Source organism: Camelus dromedarius, chromosome X, assembly GCF_036321535.1.
Source record: "Camelus dromedarius isolate mCamDro1 chromosome X, mCamDro1.pat, whole genome shotgun sequence".
In the NCBI taxonomy this organism is placed as follows: Eukaryota; Metazoa; Chordata; class Mammalia; order Artiodactyla; family Camelidae; genus Camelus; species Camelus dromedarius.
The window spans coordinates 91,079,636-91,103,727 of NC_087472.1; the positions used below are offsets into that span (position 1 = coordinate 91,079,636).

The 24,092-nt window shown below is 40.8% G+C and overlaps 1 protein-coding gene and 1 pseudogene across 1 annotated transcript in view; one reads left to right on the forward strand and one right to left on the reverse strand.

Moving 5' to 3' along the window:
- Window positions 1-298: 298 nt before the first annotated feature.
- Window positions 299-5,512, reverse strand: LOC105089309 (tRNA 2'-phosphotransferase 1-like; annotated as a pseudogene).
- An 8,181-nt stretch (window positions 5,513-13,693) lies between these two features.
- TAB3 (TGF-beta activated kinase 1 (MAP3K7) binding protein 3) overlaps window positions 13,694-24,092 on the forward strand; it is an 80,417-nt gene continuing 70,018 nt past the window's right edge. Inside the window, exon 1 of the mRNA XM_031445599.2 lies at window positions 13,694-13,859. The gene's annotated coding sequence lies outside the window, so the exon portion shown is untranslated. The remainder of the gene's footprint in view (window positions 13,860-24,092) is intronic.

The following is a 24,092-nucleotide window of genomic DNA, read 5'->3' on the forward strand; positions in this document are numbered from 1 at the left end:
GAACATCCATGGATTTTGGCATCCTGGGGGTCCAGGAACCAATCTCCCTTGAATACTGAGGAACAACTGTATTAAGGACGTCAACTTCCCACCCAAACCTCCTAAGAAGAGCTTAAGGAAGCAGCTATCAAGTTCAGTAAGAAGAAGATGAGTCAGCACAGAGAACAATGGAACAGTAGGAGAATTTGCCTGGGGGAGATCTCAGGCTATCACTACCTCTTTTTTCTTTCTTTTTTCAAACTTGAGGGGTTTTTTTGCTATCTCTTTACATTTCTTTTTTTTTTTTTAAATAAATATTTTATTGTTGAATCACCCTTCTACCTCTGGAGCTGTGCTTGGGGCCACTCTGACACTCTGTCTCCTCATTACCAGTCCAGGAGAGGGGCTCTGGGCAGAGCATAGCTGCAGGGCCTTTTTCAAGTACTTGGGAAGCCGGAAGTCATCAGTCTTCCCTGGAGTCAGGATCATTCCATTGACAGAGCAAAAGGGTGTTCCATCTGTCGGGGCCAGGGGCCATTGATGAATACCACCACTTAGCCATTTGGCCGCATGCCACTGAGGATACCAGGGTCCACAGGCAGTCCTGAGGCCAGGTGGCTGTGCATCCTTCCCTAGCAGGACAGGCCTTTGAGCAGGATGGATGGCCAGTGCTGCCAGAATGTGCCATGAACAAGCACCAAAGGCAGGGCCTGTGGGGTCTCCAAGGGCATCAGCCCCAACTCAGTTACTTGCAGGGATTAACCCTGATTGGCTCAGATGAGAGGGCACATGCTGGCATCCCTCGGCTGCTGCGTGAACCACTGCTTCCCACTGGTGTCCACCACTCACTCACATCTTCAGCTGAGAAGCTGAGGACCTGGGGCAGATACAGGAGGGTGCCCAGGGGCAGGGAGGCTTTGTCCCCCATGGGTAGTCCTAGCTTCAAGGCTCCATGACCTAGGACATAGGACCAAGCCTTGGGTACTTGCACATCTTGGTCCAGTTCCCTGGGTCTGTGAGCCCTCCTATCCCTGGGCCCTGCTGCTTTCTGCCTCCTTCCTCTGGAGAAGTTCACGGCCAAGACAGACTCCTGCTGCTGGGCGGCTCGTTACTTCTGAATGTGATTGACAAGCAGGAAATAGAACAGAAGCCTATTATTAAATGTTACAGGGAATCTGAAAGCCAAAGAAAGCCAAAAGCCTGGCAAATGCCTATGGTTATTAGAGTCACTGTAGGGAAGGAAAAATAACTTTCCCTCTAAACTTCTGGGTTCTTGGCTGAGACACCCCTGTAATAAAAGACAGGTTAACAGGAGAACGACTGAAGTTTAATAATGTGTACTTCCCTGTGTACATAGGAGATGCTTAGGAAAACTAACTCCCCAAAATGACCTGAACCCACAGTTAAATGCCAACTGCAGCTAAAGATGGAAGAAATGGCACTGGAGGTGGGGTGGGGGTGGGGGTGGGGAGCAGGGGCTGTCAGTTGTGGGAGGTTACCGGGCAAAGCACAGTAAACAAAGGTAAGGTTGTTATACAGATTTAGGTCGGTGACTTCTCCATTGATGACGGTTTCCAGATATCTAGAGCCATCCTACTCTTCCTGGTACAGAGAGGGAGACACCCTTACAAATGGAGGGTGTGTTATAAATGTAAATGTATCTTATAATAGGGTAACTTCTGATTGGTTTTCAGAGCTTCTCCTGTGACAGCTGTTTGTTAAAAATAATCAGCTCAAAATAATGCTTATGCTAAAGAGACATATTTTGTGGTGACAAATTCTGCTCCCCTTTACCTCCAAGCAGTGTTAGGACCCCCAAACTGCTCAGCAGGAAACAGGCTGTGGAAGTTGAACAATCCCCAAGAAATGCCCACTGCAGATGTGGCTGTAATAATCAATAGAAATTAAAATTCCAGAGGGCAAAGACTAAAGCCATAGAGGAAAACAGACAAGGGGTTCCTTTAAGAGAGCAGAGCTAAAGATTGTCAGATGAGCCAACTAAGAAATTTAATCCAGTGATAGGACAATGAGTTTCTGCATTTCCAAGCCTGTTGGACTCTAATCGCCATGAACTGATGACTACTGAGTGGTTCCGCTTCTCCCTTCCTAGTATCAATGTTTCTGTTCTTGTCATCTTGCTCCTACTCCACTATGATGTTGTGGCTGGGGTACATCACTTGTCTTTTTTTTTTTTTTTTTTTTTAGATTTCAGAATCACAAGAAGACACAGCTGAACCTGACATAGGAGATCACACATCACTCAGAGATCCTGGACTTGAAGACGTATGCAGTGTAAGGGAGGAAAAATAATTTTCCCTTTCTACCCTTCTAGGTTCTTGGCTGAACACTCCGCTCCCTGTAATAAAAAATAGATTAAGAGGAGAAAAACAGAAGTTTAATAACATGTATACCTCCTGTATACATGAGAGAGACCCAGGAAACTTGAGTAACTCCCCAAAATGGCCAGAGCCATCACCATCTTCTGTTAAAGACAAAAGAAGGATGTTGGGGGAGAGGGGAGGCCAGTTATGGGAGGGGACCGGGAAAAGCACAGTAAACAAGGGTAAGGTTGTTAATACAGATTTAAGTCTGCCTTCTCATTGGTAAGTTTCTAGGATTTTAGTCATCTTCCTTTTCCTGGTACACAGGGGAGACACCCTTACAAATGGATTTCCCCTTATAAAAGTCTCTTACAAAATGATAACTTCTGCTCTGTTTTCAGAGCTTCTCCTGTCGGTTGCTTCTTAAAAATAACCAGCTCAAGATAATCATATTTGGGGGTAGCAAATTTTGCTCCCCTTCAGTGGTAATGGGATTGTACTTGGGAGCTCTCTCCCTTGGTGATGGGTGTGTTCTATGTATGGGAAGAGGAGCACACATAGATGTTTGTGTGGCCAGAAGAGCAGAATGGCAGAGGCCAATAGTATCCCTCCAATATCTGTTCTCCTCTGCTTCTATCATAATAGAATTTTGAACTGAGTATATGGCCATCTAAAATAAAAACTTCTTTTCCTAGTCTTCTTTGTAACTAGATGTGGTCATGGAACTAAGTTCTGGCCAATGATATGTGAGAGGAAGTGATGGGTGCAACATCCAGATTATGCCCTTAAAGGGAAGACACATGTCTTTCCTACTTTCCTACTTTCCACTAGCTGGAATCTGGAGGTGGTGGATGGCCATCTGGGCTCAGGAAACCATGGCAGCACTCTATGAATGGCAGAACAAGCTAGAAGGAGCCAGGGTTTCTGACACCATAGAGCACCTACTAGCCTAGACATTTATAGGAGAGCTTTTATTTATCTGTTACACAGTCAAACTTATGTCTTAATCAATAAGCAATTACTTATCATAACCTAATTCTAGAAATCCAGAAGAAAACAGTATTTTTAAGCTTTGTGTAAGAATAACAACTTCTTTAGCTTTGAGCAATATGAAATATAAAATGTGATAGAAAAAAGATTAATAATTATATCATATTAACAAGTCACTCAAATTTATAAGACACCAAACTCCAAAGTTAAGGGAATGAACAACTGACTCTTGAGGAAATACATATGGTAAAGGAAAATCACTTGAGAAATGTTTATCCTACATAGACATCAAAGATGTGAAAATTAAACTAATCTAGAGGTTTCACGTTACAGCTGATAATTACATAGGCTAATGTTTATTGAGAACCTATTTCATGTGTTTTATATTTATATTTATATATTTAGTCTTCACAACATTTTAATATGAGAAACTGAGACTTGAAGATGTTAAGAAACTCACCCAAGGTCACATGACTAGGAAGAGCTTTGAGCAGGATTTCAAATCCAATGGTATTTGAGTCAGTAGTCTCAACTACTATTGTCTTTCATGCCAAAAGAGCAACATTTATTTTTAAGTATAGTCAGTTATAATCTGTCAGTTTCTGGTGTACAGCATAATGTCCCAGTCATGCATATATGTACATATATTCATTTTCATATTCTTTTTCATTAAAGAATATTACAAGATATTGAATATACTTCCCTGTGCTATATGGAAGAAATTTGTTATCTGTTTTTATATATAGTGGTTAACCTTTGCAAATCTTAAACTTTCCGATTTATCCCTTCCCACTCCCTTTCCCCTGGTAACCATAAGATTGTTTACTATGTCTGTGAGTCTGTCTCTGTTCTGTAGGAGCAACATTTATAATGCACAATGCTGGAAAGACTGGTGAAGGGCTTTACTCATCCATTACTGTCCAGATACCTCACTGTCCTGTTCTTGCCCTCTGTGCCGTAGGTAACTATATTCTCCAAGTTCCTTTGTTCCCTGACTTCTGGGTAGATTTGCTCAATGGACAGTACTTTCAGAAAATTGGAGAGCAAGAAGATGAAAGAGTCCAAAGTATTTTTCTCCCTTTCTCTTTCTGTTTCTTAGGTTATCTCTTCCATGGATCCAGCTTTTTCCACCTTATCCAACTGTCCCTCCATCCCCAAGGGTGGCAGAATATTTCTGGTGTCTCCAATCTCTGGGTTATTTCACCCCTGACTCCTTAGCTCCTTCATTATGTGTGAAGTCAATTTCTTGTTTTCTTTTCCCTCTAGCACTAGAGTGGTTTTCATGTTTTTTGCTGGAATCTGACTTAATACACAGACAATATACCCCTTTTGGGAATAAGAGTAGTAATTGTGAGGCTAACTGGTGCCCTTCAAAGTCCAATGACCCCCATTCCTGGGCTCCTAGATGTCCACTTGCAATCCCTCAAAAGATAAAGTAAATTTTTTTCTGATGTGTGTTTTGCCCTAGCAGAATTAATAGCCTTAGGGAAGGGCTACTCTCACAATAGCTCAGACTGGTTTGTTTCAACCCGTATTTCCTCCTTATCAGAGTCATAAATCCCGCTGCTCCTTCACAGACCCTTACTTTCTCACCTCACCTATAACCAATCAGAAACTTGTGCACGAGCTGATCATGCTGCCCACAACCCATTGTGTTCACCAACTCCTTCCCCATAAAAGACCCTATGCTTTCATCCTCGGTGTGCACACAGGCACATCTCATCTGTGTGGCCCACTGTTGTCTGTGGTAGTGTACCTAATAAACCCCTTTACTATTCTCCTCCTTCGTCTTTGGTAAATTCTTTTACTGCCCATTGTACCAGCCTGCCTTGTCCTACAACAGTAATGATGATCATACACATTGACTCAGTTTTGTATGCTGAAAAATGTATCCTAAGGAAATAATTTAACAGAAACAATAAAACTTTGCACAGATGTCCATTTCAGCATTATTTATAACATCAGAAAATTGGAAACCACCTAAATGTCTAACATTGGAAGAAAGGACTGAAAAATCAGGGTACATAACACAATGGAATAATGTGCAGCTATTATAATCATTGTACCAGCCAGCTTTTGCTAGATTATGCTGCAGTAGCAGATAATCCCTAAATCTCAGTGATTTATCACAGGTTTATTTCTCACTCAATTATTACCCATTGTTTGCAGTTCAGCTGCAGCTCTGCTTTATCCCAGGACCTAATTGGAAGGACTAGCTCCATGTTGATCTCAAGGCAGCAGAAAAAGAGCAAGGAGAGAATAATAAAATAGCTCTTAAAGCTTATGCTCAGATGTGGGATAGGTCATTTCTGCTCAAATTCCACTAACCAAAGCAAGTCACATGACCAGGCCTGACATCAATGGGGCATATAGGGAGACCTACCAAGAACTGGATCTGTAGAGATGGCCCCAGAGGAAAGGGACAGGAAATATTTTCGACAATAATAAAATCTTCCACAATAATGAAGACCATGGAAATAACATGGAAAATGTTTGATTTAATGATAAGTAATGTAAAAATCTACAAAAAGATTATATATATATATATATATATATATATATTAAAATCCATTCTAACCTGCTTCCTGGGCATATGAAGTTAGACACAGTCATACGACTAAGTTGTAGTCAATGATACTATCTACCTGGAGATAATGTTAGATCCCACAAGTTAAGGACTCAGTCCCACAGGACTGTCCCTTCCCTCTCTACTTCAGATGCCAATCTCACATCCATGTTGTCACTTGTGCTTCCGAACAACTGACTATAAATTGGAAGCTCCCACAAACCCTTCCTTGGGTTCGATTAATTTTGCTAGAGGAGCTCACAGAATTTAGGGAAACAGTCTACTTATTAGATTACCAATGTATTATAAAAGATGTAACTTAGGAACAGCCAGATGGGAGAGATGCGTAGGGCAAGATATGGGGAAAGAGCACAGAGCTTCTATAGCCTTTCAGGACACGCCATCCTCCAAGAACCTCCAACGTGTTTACCAACCTGGAAGCTCTCCCAATCTTGTCCTTTTGGGTTTTCATGGAGACTTCATTAATTTAGCACTGTTGATTAAATCATTGGTCACTGCTGATTAGTTCAAGCTCCAGCCCCTCTCCCCTCCTTAGAGGCTGGGGAATGGGGCTGAAAGTTCCAACCCTCTAATCACTGACTCCTTGGTTCCCTTAGCAACCAGCTCCCATTCTTAGGGGCTTTCCAAAAGTCACCGTATTAGCATAAACTCAGGTGTAGTTGAAAGGGGCTTATTATGAATAACAAAAGGCACTTTTATAGCTCTTATGACTCAAGAAATTCCAAGGGTTTTAGAATCCTGTGCCAAGAATGGGACAGAGACCAAATATATATTTCTTACTATAAATCAAGTTAAAAAACAAGACTCAATTGAGTAGAATTTAAAGATTGTATTGGCTTTACTCAACGATTCACGGATCGGGCAGCACCTGTCTAGCAGACAGAAAGGAGCTCCAAAGAGCTGTAGATAATGGAAGACTTTTATAGGTAGAAGGAGGAAGCACAAGGAAGTTATTCTAGCAAAGACCTGATTGTTTCAGGCAGTCAGCTTCTTTTGGGGGACAGCTGTGGTCTATCAGGCAGATTACCTCCCTAGCGCTGACCATGTAATTCCAGATTGACTGGTTTAAGATTCCATTGCTGTAAGAGACTGAAACTGCAATTAGGTTAGATATTAAGCCTTGGTTTCGTATCATGGGCTTAGCACAAGTGACTGTATTTTGGGCCTGTTGTCCCCTTTTTAACAATCACAATATCACAAGGACTCACTCTCATGTACCCTGATTTACCATCTCTCAGTTATTCCGTCCCAATTTTATCAGCTGATGACAATTGGTCAGAAGATCTCAGAGTGAAAAGTTAAGGAAGAGGACCTGATTGGGAGCACAGGATTTAAGTCTCCTTTTAGATATCAAAAGGAGAAATTTTTTCTTGGTAAACGTAATTTCTCCTTGGTAAAATCTAAATAATAATTAACTTTAAATATTTACTATTTCATTGACAACAACTGAATATATATTCACTCGTTTTCATTATGAGTTTACACATGACCTCCTTTGGGACAGAGTCCCCAGACAACTGGCTGCTTTCTATAACTTTTCCCAACTTTCACTCTCCTACTTTCTCCAGAGCCATAGTTTTTAGAACACCAAAGGTATGAACTATGGCTTCATTTGCTACACTCCATATTGTTTTTTTTTTTTTAATTTTTTTGCTCATTTGTTTATATGGCGTTTTTCTCCAAAAGACTGGGAAATATCGTGAAGCAGGGACTTTGTCTTATTCAGCACTGTATATTCTCAGAACCTGGCTCAATAAATATATGTGGAACAATGAATGAATTCCTATGGCCATGAATAAAGGACACTGACTATTTCTGGTGTTCCTGGCAGAGAGCTCATTGCATTTGGGAAGGGAAGGCTCAAATTCCCATCTGGGCTGGACCAGTTACCTATTACCTTGGGCAATTCTCTTAATCTCAATTTTCATCTGTCAAATGTCTCTTTGTACTATTCCATGTTTACTATGAAGGGGAAACTGTGATTCAGAAAGACCTCAAGATCATCTGGGAGAGAAAATGTGTGTGAAGATTCTCTTACAGCATCATTGAGCTTATCAAGTGTTATAGAAAGTCACAGTGAACTCATTTAGAAGTAAATATTGAGTACATTTTCTATTTGAAATGTACTTTTTGGGAAAAGAAATTAGAGATTACTTTGTACTGGTCAAGAGAACTGGTCCCCTAAATGCTTTTATTCCTATTACTAACTTATTTTAACTCCAAAAGAAGAAAAAGATGTTGAACCAATTTGAATTAAGCTCTTTCTTCTGAGAGGAAGCTTACTACTCCTGAGATGAGAGCCTTGGTAGAGATAAGCCAGTGGGGCGTTGACCACTGGACGAGGGCATTGGTGTTTAGAAGTGTGAGCCAGCAGGGAAAAGGAGGAATGTGAAAAAATGGATCCTGGTCACCAGCTGGAGTTGCTGAGATTGGTGTACGATATCCATCCAGTTCGAGTGATGGCCTGAGACCCAATCCTATTCCTCTGGCTTTTCCTAAAAAGAGTCCTGGTGAGTATAGGTAAGTCGTGTTCCAGGAGAAGCACTAACCCGTTAACCATCACCAGATATACAACTCCCAAGTCAGAGAATTTTGAGATGTGAAACAATGAGTATGTCCTGCCCCAGGACCAGGGATATAAGGGTGGGGGTGATGGGCAACTGGTACCTCTTCCTTCTTTGTCCTTCGTACTTAACTAATGATTTCTCCCTCTTTAAGTGTCTTGATATAAAAAGGGCCCAGTTCTGTTGTTCGTTGTGCTTATGATAGGGAAAATGAGAGCAGGCTACCTTTAGTTCTTCCAGCAAGATTGGAAGGCATTCTGACACTTTCATTATTTAGAGTACTGGCCAATACAAGTGCTAATGAAGGTTAGGTGGGAAGCAAAGTAGGGGGTAGATTACAGGGGGAAATTTAGATTATAAGGAATCCCTTTCCCACTGAGACTCACCAAATCACAAGGTAAAAATAAATCAAGGGGTCTACACAAGTGAAAATTAACATAATTTAAACACAATATGTTAGTACAAATTTGTCTGGAAGTGATCTTGAAAATTCATGCTGAGTTGCAGGCAAAAAGCTAACTGGAGCCAGAGGTCTGCCCTTCTCCCAGAGGGGTGGTTGCACCCAAACTCAGCTTCCCATGGGATTTCCTTCCCTCACAGGAGGACTGTACCATCTTATCAGCCTCAAGTTTCCAGAAAATGCTTATAAACAGCTGGCACGCCGAATCCAGATTCCCTGGCACCAAGCACCCCGAGTGGTCTGCCATCAATAAGGTTCCTCGGAGGCTTGCTCTACAACAAGGCAGAACAAGTGCTCCTGTCAATAGAATCCAGGCTTGCCCTTCAGGTCCAACAAGGGTTCCCTCATACTAAGGCACAATTAGCTACCACTGGCCCAACCCACCACCTGCAGAAACCAACACTGAGCCATATTATGGCAACATTTCGCAAGGAGAACAGCCAGCCACTTGGGCAAATTGATTATTTTGAATCCCTTCCACATGGGGTGTGTATCTGACTGTAGGGCAGTAATTCATTCTTTCCAGAACTGATTCATACTCTCATTATGAGTTTGCCTTTCCTATCCACAGTTCTCCCAGCAGCACCACCATTCAAGACTTTACAAAACGGTCACCTATTGATGTGGTATCCCATACACTATTGCCAAAAACCAATGGACCCATGTTACTGCAAAGGAGATGCTCATGACCCTGAGAACCACTGGTCTCATCATATATGTCACCACTCAGAAGCAGAGAGCCTAATGAAATGGCCCATTAAAGGCCCAGCTAACTTCTTGGCTTTTAGACCATACTCTGTGGTACTGGGGTCACTTAGTAAGAGGGAGCCATTCTGGGTCCCATGAATTGCCTCTATTCTTGTCACCATAAGTAACCCTGGCTGAGAACAGAAGAAGCAGTGCCCAGCTGAGCCCAACCCAAATTGTTAACTTATTGCATAAGGAGCAAATAAAATGGTTATCATTTTAGACTATTATGTTTTGGAGTGGTTTTGTTACAAGGCAATAGATTATTAATATAACAGATGATGCCAAAAATATTTGAAATTATACATAGGATGTGTCTGATACAGCTGAGGAGACTACATTCTAAGTTCTATCACATTCGAAAGAGGGTTTCTAGGCCCTTCCCTAAAGGATCATCAATAGGTGGTGAAACCGGTTCTGTGACTATCACTCAAATACTTCCTCCAGCTGAAATAAGAGAAGGGAGATTTTTATTAGTTCTCATCTTTGAGAGAGTGTTATAGATTTTCTCTCCCACTGGGGAAGGCAAAGCCAAGCGAGGGGGCTTTTGAGAGCTGAATGAGGAGTGTCTTCAAGGTGCGTCACAGTCCAGCTGCTTGGTTACTATACTGAACTGCAGCTACCTATAGGTCCAACCTAGAGTGAGAATTTCAGGGAGAGCCAACCACGTATCTTTGGAGTTTGGAGACCTGTGTTGACATAGACATCGCTGTCTGCTTCTTGCCAGAAGAATTCTGAAGGCAGGAAGCATATTGAGCAACAATGACAGGGCAGCATGTCTGTTGTTCAACCTGGCAAGGATATGTGAGTTTCCTATGGATGAAGTGACTTTCACAGAAAGCAAAAAAGCTTCAGCCTCTCACTTGTGCCCTGCCAGTGTATGAGGGGGATACTGGAAATAAGAAGTTGTGGGTATTCTACAAGAGGCAGGGACTGAGAAGAAGTTAGAAAAGGTTGATTCCATGTAAAAAAATTGTGCAGTCAGGAAGGTACTGAAGAGCCATGCTCACCCCATGAGAGAGCCAGCATTTTGATGCCTGGCACATAGAAGCCACTGACAGCCTAGAGAGGACTTACAGCAGCATCAAAATGTAAAAGAGACAAGGGGCTGAGGAGAGAGAGGCCAGACAGAAGAAAGAGCATCATTTGTGTCCTAGGACATGCTATCAAATCTTCCCAGTGGGAGCCTAAGAACCCTCAAGTGAAACCAAGAGAGAGTGAGCTAACTTTAGACATTTGTCATGTCCAGAGAGGACAAAACTATCTTATGACTGTACCTGTAAAGCAATCATTTACCCACCTCCATTCCCACCTGCTTCTTTCCTAGAGGAGAAGAAACTGTGTTTAGTAAAACAGAGAGAAGAAATAGATCCCTAAGGAACAGAAATAAAAGGGTTATACCTGCTTTTTTTTTTTTTTTTTTTTTTTTTTTACTTCAAGCTCCTTACTAGGGGCAGGACCCAGCTGCCAGAAAGGAGAAGAAATAATTTTAAATCAAGGTCTGAGTTTTTATTATTTTATGGGGCTGCTGGTTGTCCTCCCAACCTTCCCTCCAAAGTCATAGAATTTTTAGTTAGATACAAGTCTGCTTAGAGTAAGATCTCATTTCCCAGTCTCCCCTGCAGGTAGACACAGTAATAGCATTAAGTGATGTTAACAACCCATGGGTAGTGCCCTTAAGGGAACTGGGTTCGTAACCGAGCAGGACCCTGTGTGGCCTTCCTGCGTCAGAACCCTCCCCCATATGTGCTGCTGTAGCTTCTCTCTGAAATATCCAGATAATAGTATCTCATGCATATTTCCTGAGTTTTTCAGATGCTAAAAATCACTAACAAATGGAAGTAAGTAACTACTTGATGATCTTGAGCACCTGGCCCCCAGACCTTCTGACTGCCCTCAACATCAACCAATCAGAGAATCATGTGTGAGCTGATGATCACGAACCTGAGACCACCCCCGCCCCCTTACCTGGACTTTAAATATGCTTTGCTGAAATCCTTCAGGGAGTTCGGGGTTTTCTTGGGCATGAACCACCCGGTCCTCTTTGCTCAGCCCTGAAATAAACCTTTTTCTGCTCCAAATTGTGTTTCAGTTTGTTTTGGCCTCACCATACAATGGGCACACGAACTTGCATTGGATAACAGGTAGGCCTTCCTCTTTCTAAGTACTGGAATGTCATGTGGTGCCGAGCCATTCTGAACCAAATATACTAGGACGGCAGTCTAGGGATGGTGGAGCAAGAGGACAGGAGACTAACTCCTGCTCATTTTGTGGAACAGAGCTGCTGTATTAGTCCACTTGTGCCATGTAATAAGCAAAAGTCTCAATGTCAAACTACGATATGCATTTATTTCTCATTCATGGATTTGTGAGTTGGTTAGGGTAGCTCTGGTATGAAACCTTGACCTCGAAGCAGGTTTTCCACAAATATTTCAACAAAATGGTTCCCACTCTGTGTGGGTGTGTGGTGGGAGTGAATGGCCCCCTTTCTGACCACATTCAGCTTCCAAAATGAGTTGTTCTTAATACAAGAGCTGGTCTGCTTCAGGATGTGGGTGAAGTTCAGCTCTGCTCTGTGTCTCATTCTCATTGCAAGGCTGCAGGGAGATTGGAAGCTCTCAGGACTGTGGCAGTTCCTTCCCATAGCAGCGGTTGGATGCAGTTTACAGTTTTCCCCACACTTGCAGACACAGCGTTTTGAGCAGAACCCAGAGACACCAGCATCAGCAGATGCTGCTTCCTCCTCACTGGTCTGAATTTCAGCGACTCAAGGTGCCTCCTCTAAATATCTAAATTGAAACAGTTATAACAATCCTAACCCCTTCCCTTGGTTCCACTAGCTCCAGGCATAGTAGCAGTTGTTACCTTAGCAATGAATTGAGCTGTCGGTCTTTTCAGTTATCTTATTACCTGTTCTTTATATTAAATTCTCTCTGTGAAAATAACCGAGGTAGTTTGTTTCCTAACATCACCCAGACTGATTCACTAGAGTAAATCCTACGAGTGTGAGACTCCCCTCAGATTTTTCTCTTTAATATAGTATTTCATGACATCCCACCCCCAATAGTTGTCACACCTCTCTGTACTCATTTCTGTCATAGAATTTACTGTGCTGAACTGTCATCATTTTTTTTTTTCCCTCACCCATCTCCATCCTAGGACAATAGATCCCTGAGATGAGAGCACATCTGTTTCCTCAGTACCCGGCACATGGGAAACTCTGAAAAAGAGTTTGAATGAATGAATGAGCCAGGAAAAATGGAAACAGGAAAAGAAGCAGTTATTTTAGTATGAGATTTGGAAGGCTCACGTAGCGCCAAAATGAAAGAGAAAGTCAGATGGTGATGTGAGAAACAGGGCTGTGGTTGCCAGCTGTGAGCCCAGCTCTCAGCACACAGCAAGCGCACCGACAACAGGAAAAAGGGGCATTTGAGACTTTGTAAAGAATACTCGGTGTCAGGGAGAAGAATAGGGGTTGGAGGACTCCCCGAGACTCCACAGTGTGTAAGCCGTTCGTGCTCTAGAGGGATGACCAACCCTTAAGGGACGCCTTTCACTTCGCCGCTGGGTCCCGCCCAGTCCTTTCCCGGGTTTCATTCCCGGTTACTCCGCCCCTTCCTCCACCCCCCGCCTCCAGAGGAAACAGGTAAAACGCGGAGAACTGGGTCCTATTTCAGGGGCCGTTCTGGGCATGCGTCCTCTGCAGCCCGCGCGCAGGCGCGAAAACTTCCGCTGAAACTGGTGCTGCCAATTTCGATAAGGGGTAGCGTTTGCTGTGAAGCCAACTCAGGCTACCCTAATTGACCGACTTTCCCGTGGGCCCCGCCCTCCGGTTGCTGCTGAAGAAATCTCGCGAGATCCCCGGCGGCGCCATCTTTGTGCCTGGCGAGCGACGACGCTCCACGAGAGCCCTAAAGGCGGAGGTTCGCTTGCTAAGCTCTCACCGAGACCGGATCCAGGAAATACGAGGCGGGCCTCGGTGGGAGGGACGCACTGAGGGAGGAGGGAGGAAAGGGGGCGGCGGCGGCGGCGGCAGCGGCAGCGGCAGCGGCAGCGGCAGCGGCGGCTCTCACCGGACTCGGGCCCCGCGCGGCGCGCACCCGAGGGGGGTCGGGCGGGGAAGCGGCGCCGTCCCGGACCCCCCGCGGGAGCAGGCGGCTGGCGTGAGGGCAAGGCGGCGGCAGCGGCGGACGGGGAGCAGCGGCTGCCGGGTGAGTGTCCGCAAGGAGGCCCGGCACCTGTCCGGGCCGGGGTGTCGGGGGTGGCCCCAGGGTCGTCTCTGTGACCCCCCTCCCGGGCGGCGGGCGTGTGCTGGACTGCGGGTGTCCCCGGGGATCAGTTCGGCCTGGGGCTGCGGCGGACGCCGGAAACTGCGGGACTGCCGGAGGTCTGCGCACGGCCTGGCGCGCCCGCGCCCGCCCGGGACGCCCCGGGAGGCGGAGGAGAGAGGGAGTGGCCGGGGGGCCTGGGTTGGCCTTCGCCCCCCGAGCCCAGGGGATGATGTCCTTCCTTGCCAGACCCTGGACACTGCGAAGCGTGAACCTCTGTGGACTGGCTTCAAGTCCCAGCAAGGCGTTTGGGAATGAGGACTAGCAGCCCAAGGTTAGGGTTGTTGAAGGTGTTGAGAGACGTGGGGAAGATTAGAAGTAATAGTAATGTTCTGGATGAGGTATGCAAACGGCTATTGGCAGGTGTGCGGAAAGGAGAAAATATTGTCGACATTGATTTAAAGATCACACAAGCAGTCCTCTGAGGTCCAACAACAGATTAGAGTTATTTCCAGTTGGTGTTCTGTAGTTTAATGCCGTGTGCCAGCTCCTTAAAGTGCCTAAAAGCAGGATTTGGGGGGATGGGATGGGGGACAAGGTGGGTTATAAAGTAAGCTGCATTTAAGTCAAAAGTACGTAACGTTGATGCAAAGCATTTCTGTGCTTATTGAAACGTAGTTTATTTAAATTGCTTAAGAAAACTTGTCACCTTTGGTCCAGACGGGGTTTGACAATTCTATGTGTTCCTCAGTGACGTTGGTCAGTCAGACAATAATTTTGGCCTGTGATGTATTTACTTCTGGTTTGTAAAAGAACAAGAACGAATAGGAAAGGATAATTTGGCATACTTAGCCTCTTTCACACACTTTTTCATTTCGGAAGGATAAAGGAATCTAATTTTTTTTTTTTTTTTGCTTTTTCACGTGTTCTGCAATAGTATACCAGAACATTTGTAAGAAAAAAGAGATTTTTCGATTAAGAAAGAGCTTTTAAGAAGAGAGTTTAATTTTTCACATTATTAAATTTTAAAGGCATCATCGCCCATGGTAAGTTTTGTGATGGCGTCCTTTTATGAATACTGGAAGAAATCCGGGGTATACACATAATTTTAAATCAGTGTGCTATGAAGTTTTTCAAATTTAAAATCCCCCCTGCCCCTTTGCTTATAACCAACTTAATCAAGAAAGACTTTAGTGAAGTAAATATTACATGTGATTTTCATCTTTAAATTTGACAGACCATAATAATCTGTTCTGTCGCTCTGAATTTTCTTCTACGTGTTTCACATCTTGTTGACACATTCTGTACAGTTTGTGTTGGACAAAGGGAGTCAATATTGAGTATTAAGGCACTGGGGTTGGTGGGTTATGTATGTTTGCATTTAATCCTCATAGCTATCCTGTGCTAAAGATAATGTTATCCCTGTTGTACTGATAACGACACTAACCTCCAGTATTCTTCAGTAACTTTCCTAAGAAGGTCATATAGCTGATAAGTCGTGGAACTAGAACTCAAGCTTATGTGTGTCTGATTCTAGAATATGTGCATTTGCTACTATACATAAGTGTATGTGCTTACTAACACCAATTTTGTGAAAATTGAAATTTTTGTTGCAAAGAAACCTTTCAATTTTTTGGTCAGCTTGAAAGCTTTCAGTGTCCTTGGCTGAAGATAATCTCACTTTTTTTTTTCTTTGCAAATGTGTCCATTTTCTAGCCAGAGGTAGCATTTTAGCAGAAGTCTGCTGATTAATGAGAACTCCTAGTAGCCGGTAGTGACCTATCTGAAATTCACATGTTTTCAGTGACTTTGTCTTCAGTTTCAGCATGCCCAAGATACTTCAAAGATCAAATCTTTTGTTTATTCTGGTCCTGAATAGTTTTTCGAATTATATTACTAAAATAAAATACCAACCATTTAGGGAATTTGAATTTGCTTTATCATAACTTGCAGGTATATGCACACATATACCCACCCACCTACCTCCTCCAGCAAGTGGAGTACTTGATAGCAGATGCTGTTTTTCTTCTCTTTAATTTAGTGCAGAGGTTTCAGACCCAGTTTGTGGTTTGCAGAAAATATGACAGCTGTTCTGGGATCCAGCATAATCCTTTCTGGAGTTAGGGAGTGAAAGACCTTCCCAGTTCCCAGGGAATATCTGAGATGTTGGTGAAACAGTAGAAACATCTTGCCAGTGCATGGCCATTGGTCACTTTTGTCCTCCACTCGTCTCTGCTCTTGCATCTTTGATGTGCTGCTGAACTTGCTTACCTGGCTGTTATCTCTGCTCAATAGAGAGTTGAACTGAAGAGTAGCTGCTGAAAGCTGAAATTAAAAAAAAAAAAAAAAAAAAGCTAAGTGCTGGCACTCATCCTCCCGCAGGTCGTTTGGTTAGGTTTACCTGTTGAATTAACTATCCCTGGCTGGAAGTTCTGGAAACATGGGTATAAGAGGCTGGAGGAAAAAAGAAATCCTGTGCTCCTTAGGATGCATCTGTATATGTTTTACAGAGTTTGAAGCTTTGCTGGGAATATACCTTGGAATCCTCATGGGCAGTGTTTGGTAATGAATGAGCAAGTTTTTCATAATAGTTATACCTCCAAAAAAGAGTTAAATATATTCCTCACTTGTGAAGGCAATTACTCCTGGTATTTGGTCTATTGGGGTGAAAAAATCAACAAATGATAATGTAACTGAGTGCTCACCAAGTAAATAAAAAAGCCTTTCTGAAATGATTTATATTGCCGCCATATGAAGAAAAGACACCAGGAAATTGTCTTATATATATTTAGAAGTTTATTTTCATACCTTCCAGATAATAAACCTCAGTTTATTTCTGTGACCACAAATACTCATTTGTCTGAAAGTGAAATGGTTCTGATGAAATATTTGAAACTTGTCAAAATGAATTAATCATAAATATTTAAGAACATTTATTATAGTTTAGTTCATTGGCAGTTCTATTTATTTATTTGTCTGACCCTCAAACATCCCACTTCCTTCTTGCTTCATGTTTCTCTCCCTGCTTTTCCTTCCTCTCTTTCTGATGCTGTTTCTGCTGGTACCTGGAGCCTTCCCTTAGTTCTCAGTTGACACTGAAGTCTTTGGGAGAATGGATGTTGACAAAGAGGGCAACAAAACTCCCCTAAGTCCATTCCCCTTTTCCGAATCTATGTGCTCTAGGAGGTCAGGAAGGACCCAGACAACACCCCTTAACCCATTCCATTTTTTCTTGCAAAGGAGAATGAGAGTAACCAGAGTGAGGGAGGCAGTGTCAAGACCCTTGTCACAGTTTTTCTTTCTTTTCCTTCTCTCTCCTAAGCATTTAGGAGGAAAATTTGTAAAAGCCTGTCTGCTGCAGGAGCAGCCACTGTTCCCTCATCCTCTTCGGCAGGCGTTTCCCCCCTCCCCAGCCCCCATACTTTTTTCTTGCTCCTTTTAGTTAGCTACCATCCCACCCTTGGTCCTTCACTCCCAAGTAGGTCTTGCCTTCCTCATCCCAGGATCTCCTCCCACCGCAGCTCTGTCTTTCTTTCCTCCTAACTGAAGCCCTAATCACTCTGCCGACTGCCCTCATTCATGCCTTTCCTCCTGCTCAGCCTTGACCATGGAAGCCTAGGCCTGTGGTCCTAGGGGAGCTCAGGCTCCCAGTAAGGGGAGGGAGGAATTCTTTTTTGCTTCCAAGGCTGAACGGGGCAGGGATAGTTGCTTTTATTCTAAATTGAGTGCTAAGTGGGTTTTTCCATAGAAACATTGCCCACGCAGGTTCAGTATTTTATTATACTTCTGTAACCTTATGGGTGTTTAAGCTTTAGTGGACTAGCTTGGAAACCTGGCACATAGATCTTTGTTTCCTGGGAAGGCAAGTTCTGAGGTTCAAGTAGATGATTTACAAAATCAGCTTGTGCTTCAGAGGTTGTTGGGGGTTGTGTGCTTCTTGTTAATTACTCTGTTCTGTAGGGAACACACGTTTAAGCTATCAAAAATTATGTGTTTTGTGGATCAGGTGGCTCGTCTGGCTGATAAGCTGATAGCCTTTTTAGATGGTCAGTGAAAATTTTCTGAATTTAGGCACATGTTTTGAAATACAATTGAAGTTCAGTCCATCCCGGTTTATGTTTGTCATTAGAGCAGGTGTTAACAGTGTTGTGGAAAGAACAGAGTTTTTCTTTGTTATAAAAGGAATATCTTGTTCCTGCTATTTCTTGCTGCTATTCTGAAACTTTTCAAGGGTATTAGAACTCTTGGGAGTTATTTTAACGAAGTTTGTTTAGTGGTAAATATGGATAGTGTTTTTGTTTTATCATATTGTTTTAAAATATGACACAACATTGTAAAATGACTATAACTCTATAAAAAATGTTAAAAAAAAAAAAGGTAGAAAAGAAAAAAAAAGTGAAAACACCCAGGGGTTGTCAACATATAAACCAATGCAGAATGTTCTGACAGCACTGAAATAAAATATTCCAGGATTTGTAAAAAAAAAAAAAAAAAAAAATTTTAAAATGAAGTTTTATTAGTCTGTTGAAGTTACATGCTGTTACCCCTGTAGTGTTCAAACAATTACATGAGGGATTTCAAAGTAATAAAAGCAAAGAAAATGCATTTAAAATTTGTTATCTGTAAATGTGTTCAGTGTTGACTTGGTTAAAGGACATATTCCTAATATAAGGCAAGATGGGCCTATTTTTTGGTCTATAAACCACTCTTGTTTTAAAAATGAATTTGAGTTAGTGCCCTTTGTTTATTTTAAGAGTTTACCAAATTATTTAATTACATATAGAGTGCAGTGGTTAAAAACAGTCTCTAGGGATGAAATGCTCAAATGTTCAAATCTTACTTTTGACACTAACTCTGTGATCTTAGGCAAGTTGCTTAATCTCTGACCTGTTTCCTCATTTTTGAAATTGGGATAGTGTAATATCTACCTCACATGATTTTCATCAGGATTAAATGAGCCAGAGGATGTATAGTATTTAGAACGTGCTTAACAATGGTAAATGCTCAGAAAGAGTTCTTATTATTACTTTGTCATCATCGTTATTACTGCTACTATTGCTGCTTTAACTGCCTTCTGAGATGACACTCTTGGTTCTTGGGATGTGTGTGTGCTAGATATACTTGTTTATTTGGTAGTAATTTTTTAATGCAAAGCTTGGGGGGCAGGGAGAGCAGTATATTAATTGCTGGGTACATCCAAAATTGACCGTAGTGCAAGAAGTCCATAAAATATGAAGCTAATATTTTTCAGTAACACCATTTCTTTTATGTTAGGTATAAGGAACTGTGCCATGTTGATGTATGAGCAAAACTGGATTATTTGAGTAACTGCAGTGTATTTTAAAAAATTCATTTAACCTTCTTGGCATCTATAAAGCCAAAGTCTGTATAGACGGAGCCTTAATTTCTAAATGGTTGACTATAAGACTTTCTTTTTGGAAATCAGCACAATTTTCCCACAGAAATAATGTCACATATGGCCTTCAGATTTCCAGGCCAGCCCAGCGTATCAGAATTTGAAGACTGATAGTACTATAAAGACTAACTTCTAAGTATAACAGTGTCTCAACAAGAATATGCACTGAGTGCATCAGGTACTGAAAGATTATGAACATAATCTTGAAGATGGAGTGGTGAGGTCACATTCCTTCACGATTCTAGCAAGAACTTCAAGCCTTGGGCAGAGGGCTTTCTTCTCTGGTGGAGGCTAAGGACAGAGTGAGTAATGGGAGCTGGTCTCTAGAAGGCAGGAGCTTTTTTCTGGTTTGGCTCCTCAAAAGGCTGTATAGTGTAGTGGTTGCCCTCGAATCTATTCTAACACTTATAGGACATATCATATGTAAAATGTAGATATCAGTACTGCCTACTTTAATAAGGTTCGTGAGAGGGTTAAATGTGTTAATATATATAAAGCACTTAAAATAGTACCTGGCCCATAGGTGAGTACATAAGAAATGTTGTGCATTTATTATTAAGCTTTACTGTTTTAGAACTGCTAGAATACCCTTCTCTACTTGGCTGCCCACTGCCCGTATCTATTGTACTTAAATGGGTTTGTTCTCCCCCCTTTCCACTGAGAAGTAGTTTCATAGCTTTTCATTGTCATCCCTGTCTAAAGTGAGCATCTTTTTTTTGGAGGCTTTTCTGGGGTTTATTTTCTTTAGTAATATTGGAGAAATTTAGAGTCCCTTCTGTGAACCTGCCCCCATCCCCTTTTTAGGCCTTGTAGGGATATGGAGACATTGCTTGAAGATATTTCATTTGATTGGGTCAGAATTGAGGTACAAACTTTTTGACTTTGGTAGTTCTCACTAAGTGGTTTATTTTTAAATAGGCAAAGATAGTACAGAGTTCCCATATACCCTTCACCCAGCTATACATAACAATGGTATATTTATGTCAACACTAAGACACTAACATTGGTATATTACTGTTAGCTAAACTGCAGTTTTATTCGATTTCACCAGTTTTCCCACCAGTGTCGTTTTTCTGTTCTAGGATCCAATTGAGGATACCATGTTGTATTTAGTTGTTCAGTCATTTTTAATCTTTAGTGAATAAGCTTCTATGGCTGTAAAATGATTTTCTATTCAAGCTTTCTGCAGGTCCTCAAAAGGCCAGGTGTTTCCCCTGGGGGTGGCAAGCTCAGAGATTCATCTTGGCACTGAACTTAATAGTTTGAAATAAAAGGAGAGAGTCCTATGATAGAGTAAAGAATGCTATGGTGATAGGTTAGAGACTAAAGCATTTTTATAATTTAAAAATATGTTTTCACAGAATTAAATGGGTTGTTTTATATACTGTTCACTTTTAGTGGATTTAGCTTCAGAATAACAAGACATTCTTTAAAATTTTTTTTATTTTTATATCTTATTGTGGTAGACAAGACATTCTTTTAAAAATGTTTAAGTTATATAAAAAGCATACTTCATACTGGATATAGAAGCTAACTGGAATGAATTGGAGAAAGTAATTTTTTAGTACTTATAATTCTGATTGGAGAAATTAATAAGTTATATAATAATTTATTGTTACTAATTTAGCACATTTGTATATATATATTGGCTTTAGTTTGTGGTCATTTTTTTTGGGGGGGGCCTTTTTCAGGGGTATTATATGCTAAAGGTGCCACTGTTATTCTAAATTACCACATAGGCCTTAAGTTTGATGTCAGTCATCATTTAGCGTAAACAAAGTTTTCTGTTAGGTTGCATATCATGATCTTTACTTTAGAAAGTCTTGTCTTTTCTGCCGCAGAAATAGCTTTTGGCTATTATCATGGATGGCAAAGAAATTAATTTCGAGTTGGTAACAATTGGATGAAAAATTTTCAGTTGAAAATGGTATGTTGAGACACTGCCAGTAACAAACTCCCTTGGTACAGAAATCCCCTGGAACTTACAGAAAATTGGGAGAGGTGTAAACTTAACTAAATAACTTGGATTTTTTTCATACTTACTGAGAGATACTTAGGACCTTGGACAAATCACCCAACTTCAAGGGACCATGGTTTCTTCTTTTGTAAAATTAGGAGATTTGACTAGATGTGTGAATCTACTCATTTCTGAGATTTGAAAGACCCTCTTATTTAATAAAAAACCTCTAAGATCAAGTTGTTTGTCTTGGATCTTGATGAATCAACACCAGCCACTAAGTCTAGATATGAATCAGTTTATCTTTTGGGGTTCAGATAGTTTCAAACCAATGTTGCTATAAGTTTGAGAGTCACTAGTTGGTTTGACAGCCCTATCAGTATTTTTCTGTAATTAGCATGTTGTCTAATTCCTGCATTTTTAGTTTTTGTTAGTTATTCAATTCCTGTACTTTAACCTGAAGCAATAGACTTCAGACTTTTTTGTTTTCGTATCCCCAGCCATTTTGAAAAAGAAGTACTCCTTCACATTTAAAAAAAAATTTTAATATATGTGCCTAAAGTACACATCAGTAGCGAACAGTTTAGTGAATTTCCATAGACTGAGCACACTTGTGTACCAGCACCCAGATCAAGAAAGTGAACGTTACCAACCACTTAGAAGCCTCTTTGTGTGCCCTTTGGGTCACTTACTACGCTATCCCCCAAGCATTTCTCTGACTTTCGACATCAAAGATTAGCTTTGCCTACTTTTATATTTTATATAAATGGAATCCTATTGTACTCTCTTGTGCAGCGTTATGAATATGAGATTTATTTGTATTGTGTATAGTTGACTATTCCTTCTCATTACTGTGTAGTTCATTGTGTGAATATATCACTATATATCGTTCTGCTGTTGATGGGAGTGTGGATAGGTCTCAGTTTTTGGAGAATGTCTTTGTGACCTTAGAGTAGGAAAAGATTTCTTAAACAGGATTTTTTAACAATGATGGATATTTGTTTTAGAGTTCTGACTAGAGAAAGAATGAGAAAATGGTGTGTTTTAATATAGGCATCTATAAACAATTTTTTAAATATTAATATATAGTAAAACCTTTTACTCTGTACATCTCAGGGAAAGTGTCAGTATTTATAACTAGGTCTAGGTGACTGAGGTTTGTGCTTTTATAACTGTTTTGGATGGAATTCCTTCAAAATCATGTCATGTACTTCCTCACCTATTTTGACTTGCTAATTTATAGAAATTCTTTACTGTATGCTAGAAATGAGCCCTTGCTCGTTGCAAGGGTATGCTTTTTCATTTTGATATGAATCTTTTGATAAACCAAAGTTCTTAATTTTAATGTAATCTGATTTATCAGTATTTTCCTTTATGTTTAAACTAGACATCAGGTTTAAAATATCCTTTCCTATCCCAAGGTCTTGAAGGTGTTCCCTCCTTTACTGTTTTGGCTTTCATGTATAGATTTAACGTCTACCTGAAACTGATTTTTGTGCTTCGTGTGAGGAAGAAGGCAATACTATTTTTTCCCTACGTGGATGGCTAATTGTTCTATCACACTGTCTTTTCCCTGCTATTGTCAGGAATCAGATATCCCTATGTCTGTGATTGTGTTTCTTGATTGTTCTGTTCCATTGGTCCTTGCACTGATACCATGCTATCTTCCTTACTATAGCTTTATCATAAGTCTTCATGTTTAGTAGAACAAGTTCTTCCACTCAGTTATCCTTTGAGAGCATCTTGGCTTTTCTTGGCCTTTACACGTTTATATAAATTTTAGTATCATCTCGGCACTTTCCACACATCACACGTACACATACTAACACAAAATATCTAGGGATTTTGATTGAATTTGCATAGAATATATAGAGCAATTTAGGAAGAATTGACATCCTTATCATACTGTTGTTTTTTTTTTTTTTACTTTTTTTATTGTAGTATAGTCAGTTTACAGTGTTGTGTTAATTTCTGGTGTACAGCGTATTGTTTCAGTCATACGTATACATACATATGTTCCTTTTATCTTATTTTCTAATTCATGAACATGATATACCACTTCATTTATTTAGGTCCTCTTTAATTTTTCTCAATAATATGTATAGTTTTTCCCAGAAAGTCATTCATAAATTTTGAGAGTTTCATTCCTAAATACTTGATTTTTTTGATATTGTATATTTTTTTTTAATGAAAAGCATTTATTGTATCTTCAAAGGAGGGGAGGATATAGCTTAGTGGTAGAGTACATGGCTAGCATGCACGAGGTCCTAGGTTCAATCCACAGTACCTCCGTTAAAATAAATAAAAATAAACCTAATTGCCTCACCCCCCTCAAAACTTTTTTTTTTAATTAAAAAAAATCACGTAGGAAGGGTTTGATTTGCTATCCACTTCTAAGCTAGTGGAGTTACATCCAGCTTGTTTTTTAAAATTGTTTTTTTACTTTCTTTTTTTATTTTTGAATTTTTAAAAATTGAAGCATAGTCGATTTACAATGTTGTGTTAGTTTTGGGTGTACAACATAGTGATTCAGTTACACATACATATATATTCCTTTTCCTATCCTTTTTCATTATAGGCTATTATAAGATATTGAATATAACTTCCTGTGCTGTAAGTAGGACCTTGTGATATTATAAGTTTTTATCGACTTCATTTTGTTTGTTGTTTATAAAAATACAGTTGACTTTTGTATATTGACCTTGTATCTAGCGATTGTACTAAACGTTTATTGCTTTCAATAATTTATCTTTGGAGTGTTTCTGTTTTATCCTGTCAAATTGTTATACTTTTGTTACTGTGC